The 11,611-nt window shown below is 41.3% G+C and overlaps 1 pseudogene; it reads right to left on the bottom strand.

Moving 5' to 3' along the window:
* Nucleotides 1-8,744: 8,744 nt before the first annotated feature.
* LOC147702219 (18S ribosomal RNA) lies at nucleotides 8,745-10,511 on the bottom strand (annotated as a pseudogene).
* Between the last annotated feature and the right edge of the window lie 1,100 nt (nucleotides 10,512-11,611).

Below are 11,611 nucleotides of genomic sequence, written 5' to 3' on the forward strand. Positions count from 1 at the left end.
TGGAAGGGGCAGAGGGCACAAAGACAGACAGGGCCTTGCAAGGCACGACAGCCACTCACTGGAAATCGGCAACACATCCAACAATCCAGCAGTGGTGAAGAGGGGTAGACTGGTATGCCCAGCAGGAGATTCCAATATATAGGGCTAGAGGCTGCCCTGCCAAATATAACAAGATTTGGAGTAAATGTTTGGGGAAACAGGCATGGACTGATTGCTCTAGGATTATTGATCTTTTTCTTGTCCATTTGATTTCTGAACGCTGAGGGGCTTATGTAATAGTTGTGCTAAATGCTCTTTATATTCTGCTCTCTTACAATGGGGATGCATTGATGGAGCAATGTGCTTTTGTTCGTAGTATGCACTTGCAAAACTTAATAAAGTTGTTTATAAAAACAAAAGATGTCTAATACAAAATTGTAAGTCTACAGTTAAAGACTACAGGCATTATTATCGATAAGTGATGTGTGGTTTAATGAAACATCCATCCATGCTTGATTTACTCATTTCAACGATGTCAGGGTCAGTTGTGATAGGGAACGGAGGCTGGAAGGCAGAGAATCTGTTGTCTTCAGAAGTCTTTCTCTGAAGACAAGAAGCAACTGAGTTCTTTCCTACATTACAATATCTCATAAGTGAAAGCAAATCTTTTACCTCTAAATCAACTGCAAAAATAGACAAATTTGAATTGAAGACTTCAACCTTGATTGTGGCAACACCAAAGACTCCTATATCCAATTATAAGTATATTTGAGATAACAACTTAATACAACACCCCCTAACACCATGCTTGGGTGTATTATAAATTGGGAAAGCTGGACTGGTGACATTGTTCACTGATTTGGCACATCCATACTTGTCCATTGGCTTGATTGGTCCTGAGAATGAAACCTCATTGGTGACATTTTTGCCCACATGAAGCTGACAAGCTAGCTGGTGGACATCTTGAAACCTAACAAACTCTTCTGGGTGGGGCTCCATCCTGCCTGGGCAGGGTGCAAGGCTCTGCATGCTGGCTGGCACCACTGGCCTTTGAGGACTAGGCCTCCAACGGGGGGATTACAGGAGCTGCTCATCCCACAGGAGCTCCAGACTCCTCACCGGTCAAACGCCACCATGGCCCAGGTAGGGAAGGTGGCCCTGCCCTGTGCCTGTAAAGACCATGGCTTTGCCTGCCTTTCACAGGGGATTATGGGAGCTGTTGAGCCCTCAGGAGCCGCAGACTACTCCCTGGTCTGACACCACCATGGCCTGGGTAGGGAAGGTGGTCCTGCCTGGTGCCTCGAGGCCTGACCTGCATCAAACAAGCCTCCCAGGATAAAATCATGGCTTTGTTCACCTCTCACAGAGTATGACAAGAGCTGTTCAACCCGCAGGAGCCACAGGATAATTTCCTGGTTCGACACCACCCTGCCCAGGTATAAGTCCGGGCCTTCAGTTTGGGTCATGCCTCCTCTCCATACACCAGAAGGGCAAAGCATCCTACCCAGTCTGTAGCCACCATGCACTGGGTAGGGATTGTAACTCCCAGTCTTTCAGCTGAGGATGACCTGGGTTTGTTTCTTCCACCTACCTGGTCCTGAGCCTCTAGAGCTAAGGAGGATTAAGCCCGCAGCCAACCTCCCCTGCCTGACTGGAAAGCCATTTTCCTTACTACTGGGGGCTAACATAACTCTGATACAAGTCAGAGTTAAGTTCTCCAGCCAGCTCCCACAGGCCCGCACCCAGTCCCTCCCACTGGCCTAGTGGCAGAGGGTCCCCAGGAGGCACAGGCACCCATGGATGGAGGCAAACGATTGGCTCAGAGGATGACTTTCCATAGATCACAGTAAGGTAGCTCTTCTACTACTTAAGAACATCTGATCCAGAATCAGGTAATCTACAAATGATTTAGCACCACGTGCCCCATGAACATGTAGTGTGCTAACGGAGATGGAGGCAGCCCCTTTCCATCCACACTCCAGGCCTGGGAGAGTAGCTCTAGGCTCCGGCCCAGCGGCCGGCTACCCCAGGGCAACAGAGACTCTGCTGCACTGCAGCATCATTATTGTTTAGAGGAGGTTCGGACTTAGAGGCATTCAGTCATAACCCCACAGATGGTAGATTAGCCCCATTGGCTCCTGAGCCAAACACATACACCAATGGCCTGAACATGTTCCCCCACATCCTACAATTGAATCATGACATTTTACAGTGGAACATTTTGATTTGTTGTGATAAATCCTGGTAGTAATTCATTTTGCTGTTAAATGCTTGTTCAAGGGAATTTTATGAATATTCATATAAGACTGAGACATCAGTCCACCACCTCAATACCATATTTGGTGAACACCACACCAGGCTTTCTTAATTCGCCTCGATTATTTTTGATATGAGGTTCCCTATATGTCTCTGTTATCCAACCACATCTTTTCGCTCTATCAAGGAGAAGTTCTGGAATTTTGTTGTGTCTTTTTATTCTTATGTCCTTTGTTTTAAGACATGTACCTGATACATAAGCAATTGTTTTGCATACATCTTTGCAGTTTCTGCAATCAGCAAATGTCCAATATCTTCCTTTGGAGATGGTTTCTCTGGTGTATAAAATGTGCAAACGTCTTAGGCAACTTTCTGTTTCTAAACTATCAAATCCATCTTGACATCAATTGGAGCATTTAATGCAATGACCATGAAAATGATTGATGATGAATTTCAATATATATTAGACAAGTAGTTTATACATAATTTAAAAAACATCTAAAATACTTCATTTAATTGTTTTTTCAACCATTCACTCAGTCCATCCTTTTCACTCATCAACACCATACATCAAATCACAAACATGAGACATGGTACCTTAATAACAGGCAAGTCAGATTGGTACTGTTTTTTTCTCCCTCACTATTTACAAAAACAATGATAAATATAATGTCACAAACAGTAATAAAATTTCACATACAGTGGTTCCTATATCATACTTAAGACATTTATAAATTGTATTTCAAAGCATTGGCCATTTTATGCTATACATTTCTCCCTGAATGTTTGTTTTGTCGGGAAGCCTTCTTCAGGAAACCACAAATTTAGGAACATTTACTGTATCTGTGGACATAACTAATCTAAATATGGTCATGCAAGCCTTCTTCAATTGTATATACAGCACATTAAAAGTGGTTTGTAAACTTAGTTCATGCAGGTCCATGCATTAGTGGGTGCTTGCTGTTTATATCAGTCCATGTTGTTATACAGTGCATGCAAAGTAGAGTTTACCAAAGAATCCCAGCTCTCCAGACATTACTTAATTACTTATTCCCAGCATCTCATAATGCTCAAAGAAACCTCTGCAGTGCCTCAAAATAGAAAACAAAGAACATTAAAAAAAGAGAAAAAAAAGAATATATCACAATGAGTGAGAAGATTGTGCACCTAATTTGCTTCATCCACTGTGGAAAGTATCTATTGCTCACTGACCTACTAATGGCCTGTGTTTATATCCAAGTCAATATAAATTCTATATAACTGGCAGCCTGATGCCAATGCGTGTCTTCCCCGGATTGCTAGCAAAATTATTCAAGATGCCGTTTTGATGAAATATGCGCGTCGACAATTGGTCAAAGAGAATCTATTATTTAAAACCAGAGAAAAAATAGCGAAAAGCATGGTAATTCTGAAATATGAATTTGATTAAATATTGTCGCTGTCAATTATATAATAATTGGGGTGTGATGGTTATACTTACCCAAATTTGTGGTTGAATACATATGCGTTTTTAGGATGGTACTGCTCCCGATATTTAATTATTTATTTATCAAAAGAGTCACAGCTGCAGTTTACCGTGGGCAACATGCCATCTGCACAAATTAACAACCCTGTGTCAACATAGGCTGACAACTGAATATTATGGCAGAGTTGATCCTAACAATAGCCAGCCTACCTTTCTACCTGGCATTAAATCCAACGGTCTTATTAGTTTCATTGGGACAGGTGTGTAAACCTCCGTGTTGTCACATGTATTAAGAGCGGCACACTGACATGTATGGACACCTGTAAGATTTAACAACCAAGTGTGAGTACGCACACTTGAATGAAGCTTAATGCAGCTTAGATAAAAAACACTATCTACATACCTTTCTGGCAGGCGTGGGGATGCTCTGCGTTTTGTCAAAATCAGACAGCAAACCTGAACATCGCACCTTTTGCGCGCTACCATCAATCTTATGCAGCAATTGTCTCTAAATGACTGCCATGTTGAAAGAAGAGTTACAGAGACCGGAGTTGTACATAAGTGTGTTTTTCGTGGGTCTGACATTTTAAGAACTGACCCCTTGCCACTAGCGGAGATATCTTCCTCAGTGTGTCAGAGTACTGTCTGGGTATTAGACGGAAGTGCTTGTACTCCTCAGTAATGGAATGTTCATGTTGTGCCCTTTATTATGCTGTCTATTGGAACAGTACCGAGCCAACCTACATCAGTCTGTCAGACTCAAATATCAGGAAATGGGTTTACCACATTTGTTAAAAATGTAAAAAAGATATAGAGCTTGAGAAAAAAGTGCAGTATAGGGAGAGCTACTTTTTTATGCATTTCCCTATCTCTGTGTCCCTCAGATTCAGCACAAGAGGTGAGGGTAGTTGTTTAACACTGGGTATGATGGAATGGGATATAGGATACCTCTGATCAAGAAGATGGCAGCACCTGGCTATGAGCTGGAAAACACAGGATTAAAAGATCAAGGATGTGTAATTTAACTGGAGACGAGTGATAACGCAGTGGGCCGGCACACAGAATGCATACGTTAAAAGAATTTTGTGTTATATCTTACGGCCTGGTCCAATGAGATCTCAATTTCATTTTCTAAGTGTTTAATGCCATCTCATTGAAAGGGACATTTTTCCATTTCTCAAATTTTTCTTTTCTCCAGTCATATGATGTTAACAATTGTAAATTGTAGCTTAGCAATCTACTGTCCGATAAGTTTAGTTTGTGAGTTTTGATGATATTTTCGATTTTATCATTTATCATATCCCCTGTAAACATGTATGAGTAAGCAATGTAGGGATCTTGCGTTTCTCTGAGGTATAATAAATTGCTGATTTTGTTGATTCCTATTGTTGTACACAGCTTTGTATATTCAGGCCCCCATTTTATCTTTTTGAGTAAAGTAGGCCATTAGGTGTAAGCAGTTTGGTGGAGAAAGTGTTTAACATATTTCTTTATTGTCTTCTCTAAATCGATGAGAGTCTTTGCTTATGTGCCAACCAATTCCAGTACAAATGACAGTTTGGGAGCCAGGTATTGACATAATATTTCAACCTTTTGAATAGACTTGAGTGATAAACTGTTTTTGAACCAATACTGTTGGTACCTCATTAATGTTGCTGTTTTGTGTATGGCATGTGTAAGGGTCAAAGTTCACTCCAAGGTATCTCTCACTGTTACCTTGATATATGTTTTCAATGTTTTGTTTTACGAACTGCCATGGTTTTGCAATTATTGACCAGGATTTTAAATTTATTGTGAGATGAATAAAATGTGTGTCTTTTTCACATTCAGTTTTAGGCCTGTTGTTTTACTGAATTTTTTAATGATTCTCAAATCAGTATTCATTTTTCCCATTTGTTACTGAGTACTGCTATTTCATCTGCAAAGGCTAGAGTGGTGATTTTCTCAATAAGTCCATCTGAGCCAAATGTAAAGTCCTTGCAATTTTTCTAAAGATCACATATTAGAGGATCCATGTCAATATTAAACAGTAGTAGGGATAGTGAGTCACCTTGTTTTACTCCATATATCATTTTTATTTCTGCTGTAGAGTAATTGTTTTTACCCATTAAGAATAATGATAAATCTGTGTAAAGCTCTTTTATGAAATCTCTGATGTATGATGGAACTCTTTGTCTCTTGATACTCTGTATAATGTGACAGAGTCAAATGCTTTAGAAAGGTCTATGACCACCACTGCAAGAGAATGTTTATTATTTTGTGCCCCCTTAATGATGCTCTGTAGCAGTGTCAGGTTTTTGAAACATCCTCTTTCTTTCATAAAGCCCTTTTGTTTTGTGATCAAATTAATGAAAGAGGTAAGTCTTTTGGTCAGTATTATGGTAAATAGCTTATTGAATGATGTACCAATGGTGATCAGTCTCCAATTGCTTATTTTGTTTAGCTCATTCATTGGTACATTCTTTGGAATTAGAATTGAACAGTTCTTTGGTATACATTCTGTGACTCTTTTCATTATTAACCATGGGCCTCATTTATGAGGCCTTGCGTCAGTTTTGCGCTGCTGATGCGTCACTTTTTGTGACGCATCGGCGGCGTAAAACATGCGCCTTGTTGCGCCATATTTAAAAAGTGACGCATCTAGGTAGATGCGTCACTTTTTAAACCCCTGCGCCACATTATACCTGCGTCAGGTATAATGTATGCAGAGGGGGCGTTCCCCCGCAAAAAGCCTCGTAATAGTGACGCAGTGAAATCTATGAGATTTCACTGCGTCACTTTTAGGATGCTGTTGCGCCAAAATCTTGCGCCTGCCTCACAGCAGGCGTAAGACTGACGCAAGCCCTTTCACATGGGGCTTTCCCCATGTGAAAGGACTCATTGGTGGAGTTGCGTCACTTTTGTGACACACTCCAGCAATGCGTCACTTTTGCGCTTACAGATACGTCAGAAATACTGACGTATCTGTAACTCCTTGCGACATGATGCGTCATACATTAAATATGACGCATCAGGAATGTCGTAAGGAGTGCGCAGTGAAAAGTGACGCATCGCTGTTTTCACGCAGCGGTGCGTCACTTTTCATAAATGAGGCCCCATGTATATAATATTTTGGGCAGCATCCCTGGTTCTTTTTTGTGAACATTGTATAGATCATTTAAACAAATATTATCAGGCCCCACTGCTTTGTTTAAGTTAAAGTCTTCAAATGCTTCTATTAATTCAGGTTTGTGATTTCTTTACACACACATTTGAAATCCCTTTCTTCTGGTATTCGATCTATAGCGATGAATTTCAGATTTTTCTTATTTTCTTTTTCAGTATTTTTTTTCCAATATTGAAAGATATTGTCAGTACTGATTCCTGAAGTGGCATCTATTTCACTGTCAGAGATTATTCTGGCAAATGTTTTTTTTTGTTTTACCATTGACTGATATTTCTTACAACTGGCCTTTGCTTTCACATATCTTTTCTTCTGTGTTTTATTGAGCCTTTCATTTTTCTTACCATTTTTGGTATGTTACTTTGGACTGAGACAATCATAATCTCATCTTGAGCACCACTCATAGGTTCATTACCAATTTCATTTGGCTGTTTTTTGCAACTAGCTGGCTTTGGACTTATATCACTGGTATTTTCTGAGATATGAGTTACAATTTCTTCTGTTAGGACCATAGCAGCTTCATGATGTTCTAGATTTTTTAAATATTTCTTAGCATTCGATTTTCTGTCATTTAGATCATGAAACCTAATGATTTTAGGTCCATGCTTCCTGCTGATAAAGTCTTTATGCATTAATTTTGTTATTTACACAGATATTTCCAGTTCATCATTGGAGTCGCGTTCAATATTGGTGGATGCTTCCTACGCATCCTTTGCAAGTTTTTTGCTTTTTCTATTTTATCCCCTATTTTCTCTGCAATTTGTTTTCTGTTTTTTATTGTCAAAATGCAGTACCATGAACACATTTGTATGTTTTGTGTTCATATACTTCTTTTCAATTCAGTTAGCAGCAATATTTCTTTCTTTGACCATAGTTTTGATGGTGTGCTGCTTGCAAGAGCTGCAAGTCTAGCAGCAGTTTGTGCTTTTGTGTGTGCATGTCTTGCATGTTGTGACACTCCAATTTTTGTTCAGAATCTGGGGTCACAAAAGCTACAAAGGAATTGTAGCTCTCCTTTCATTATTCTACCTTTGCACTTTGCATAGTGGCATGCAATAGTGTGGAATTCGGCATCCTTGTCACTGTTCGAGCAATATGTTTTTAGGTAAAATCCTTTGTGTTTATTGGAGACATGTTTTCTAAGTTCTTTGAAGGTTTCCATTATTTATCCACTCAAGTCGCAGTTGTCGTTTTCATTTGGATATTTCTAGTATGTGACTTTTTGGGTGAAATCACTTCACTGTTCATTGGGTTTATCCTTGGCCTCATATACATCTTGCAGTTTTTCAAATCTTAAAGCAATTGTAACACTCTTGGCTGATGAGGCTACAAATTCAATGCTTTCACTGAGGTCTAAGGTTTCCTCATTGTCTGCTAGTATGAAGGATGAACAGGGCAATACAGTGTGATTTGGTTTGTTGTCATATAGATCTAGATGTAGTATTGACAAATTCGGGTAGGAGGTTAATGATTTGTGGAAAAGACTGCACCTCCTTTCGCCATTTTAGCGGGTTTTTCAATATCCAGGTACTACCCCATCTGGAACTGGGATTGTTAGTTTCACCATTTTTTACTATCCTGCTCACGGGCAGGATAGTAAAGATTATAGTGGTTTAGAGACAGTTACCAGCTGAAGCACTTGGAGGTAAAGGCCACTGCAACTGAGAAGAGGATAAGAGAGTCAGAGGGCTACAAAAGGATTTAGTGGTCGCAAATGGAGAATTGGGCCGTTTGCGACTGCTAAAAAGCCTTTAGACGTGTTGTAACCCTATGTTACAAGTCAGTAACCTATTACTTAATCACAAAAAAGGGTTTGTGAGTTGGATTTTGGTAGCAGTGTGTTAAGGGTGTCCCTTCCTAATAGCAAGTCACAGGGGGATGTATGAATGTTTTCACAGGTTCATCTATGGAATCCTTGTTAAGACTTTTACTTCCTAATTATAGTCAAGTTTAATCATCTACTTGGCGCTCCACCAGAGCAATTGCCAACATCATTGGGACTGAATTTAAGGACCTCACTAAACCATCCAATTGATTGTAGTGAAGGGCAGTGTGTGTACAAAGGGCAGGGACATAATCAACGCAATCGTATGACCCCACTAACTGGGAATTCCTCGTTCATGGTAAATAATTGCAATCCCCAATTCCTATCACAAACAGGGTTTAGCAGGTTACCCGCATCTGCCAGCAAAGGGTAGACAATGGTCATCCATTCAGTAGGATGTGTGCAGCCCACTCATCTACGGTCATCACAGACATGTAATTGCTCAATCTCGTGTGGCTGAACACCAATTGTATTCTAAGAAGATGAAAACCAACCACTAGGGGTCACATAACTAGTTAGAAATTAGAACGGAGGAGTCTTGTTTGTTACAAGAATTAACCAGACAAATCGCTCCACCAACTAAGAATGGCCATGCACCACCACCCACAGAATCAAGAAATAGCTATCAATTTGTCAATCCTCTCCTTGTCTGGGCCGGGTGAGGTTTCCTTTGTTGAGTCAAATTAAGCCACAGGCTCCATTCCTGGGGGTGCCCTTCAGTCAATTCCTTTCATTTTCATCTTTGCGCCAACACTCGACTCAGAACAAAAAGACTAGAAGCTGCTCAGAAGGTCATGGGAATAACTCCACTAGATCTCTAGTCTGCATCCATTATGTTCGGAACTACAATGGTAGCTGATTATCTTTGAACTTCTGACTTTTGTTCTTGATTAATGAAAATATTTTTGGCAAATGCTTTAGCTTTGGTTCTTTTTGCACCAGTCCAAGAATTTCACCTCTAGCTGCACAGTGTGAATGCCCCTGTTCTTAATCATGGCCCCAGTAAAAAAAAATAGAACCAGAGTCTTATTCCATTATTCTTAGCTGAAGTATCCAGGTGACTGGCCTGCTTTAAACAATCAATGTTTTTCAAAGTAAACACTTAGGACCCCCCCGGACACTACGTTAAGAGCATCAAGGGTGCACCGAAAGGCAGGGACTGGGACAGGCAGTAGTTCTCCTTGTGATAGACCATGAAACTCAATCCCAAGATCCAACTTTGAGCTTCTAACTGCAGCAACTTTAATATATGCTATTGGACCTGGAATTAACAGCTGCAGGCACCAGACTTGCCGTCTAATAGATCCTCATTACAGGGCCTCGAAAGAGTCCTGTATTGCTCTTTTTCCTCACTACCTCCTCAAGTCAAGAGTGGGTAATTTGAATGCCTGCTCCCTTCCTTGGATGTGGTAGCCATTTCTCAGGCTCCCACTCTGGAATCAAACCCTGATTCGCCAGTAGCCATGGTCACCATGGTAGGCACAGAAAGTATCATTATAAGCTGATAGGACAGACATCCTTATGTGTCATCACCATCACTGATATATATAATCCGCGGCAGGTTATCTAGAGTCACCAAAGTGGGCAGGTGATCCCGGATTGGTCTTGGTCTGATAAATAAACGCATCCCGGGAGGTCAGCGCTCGTCAATATGTATTAGCCCTAGAATTACCACGGTTATCCAAGTAACGGAGGGAGTAATCAAAGGAACCATAGTTAATTAAAAGGCCATTCGCAGTTATGCTGTACCAACTGTGTGTACTTTCACATGCATGGCTTAATCCTTGAGACAAGCAGATGCTACTGGCAGGATCAACCAGGTAGCTGCACCTGCTGAACAGAAGGAAGAGCCACGTGCCCATCCTGTGTAGACCTTCACACCCCTCTGTATCCTGCTTTGGGAGTCCTTGCTTGCCTGTGACGTTGGGAGGACAGGGCAGTCGCACAGGGACTGGCAGGCCCAGCCTGCTCCTTGACAACAAAAGGTAAAAGTGGGCCAAAGTGCAGCCAGAACAAGACATAGGGGTGCTTTGTCCCATCTTAGGCAATCAGGCCACACCACAGAACGGTCTTTCTGAGCTGCTGCGGATAGGTACTAGGTAGAAAAGGGCAATGGACAGGCACACAGGGACCAGACCACCAGATATCACTAAGCATGGGCGAATTTTGCGAATCTGGCGTTCGCGAATTTGCGTATTTGCGAACTCGCAATCCGCAAAATCCGCGTATTCTCGCAAATTTGTGGATTTTTTTTGTGTTCGCAAGGGTTTCTGCCAGTTCGCGAGGGTTTTGTACCAGTTTGCAATTGCGAACTTACTTGTCGGCTCGCAACGGTCACGACTATGTTGTTTCTACGTCTGGTTCATCATCACAGGTTCCCAGCACCCTCTGTTTCACCACTGCCACCCTCTGTTTCACCCATGCCACCCTCTGGTACATCAATGCCACCCTCTGGTTCATCATCACTGTAGATTATGGGGGGGAAAGCAAGCACACGTGCCCTGCTTCAACTGACATGAATTAATTTGGGGTTGATTTATTAATGTGTCACTGTTTTAAAATTCCAGTCTGGCACCTGCTTCCTTATCTTTAATTTGCTTTCTGTAGCAGTGCAATTTTTTTTCCAGGACCTTTGTGGCCTACTTGTAGCTATTCTATGAGCCTGCTGTGAGGGTCAGAGCAGGGTCATACAATTGTTGCAACTAGCAACTGAACTCTAGAAGGGCCCCAGTCAGGAAGCACTACAGTGAATGGTTACTAATGATGAGTTTGAACTTTTGCACCTGCTGAGTGCTTTCAGTTTTGCAAAACTCGTTTTTCTGCAATTTCGCGGGATTCGCGTGGCACGAACGTGCGCGAGATCGAATTCGGAAGCCGCAAATTCGTGCGAATATGCGATTTGTTTTTTTGCGTCGAGTTAGTT

The sequence above is a fragment of the Lissotriton vulgaris genome, chromosome 7 (assembly GCF_964263255.1).
Source record: "Lissotriton vulgaris chromosome 7, aLisVul1.2, whole genome shotgun sequence".
Taxonomy (NCBI): Eukaryota; Metazoa; Chordata; class Amphibia; order Caudata; family Salamandridae; genus Lissotriton; species Lissotriton vulgaris.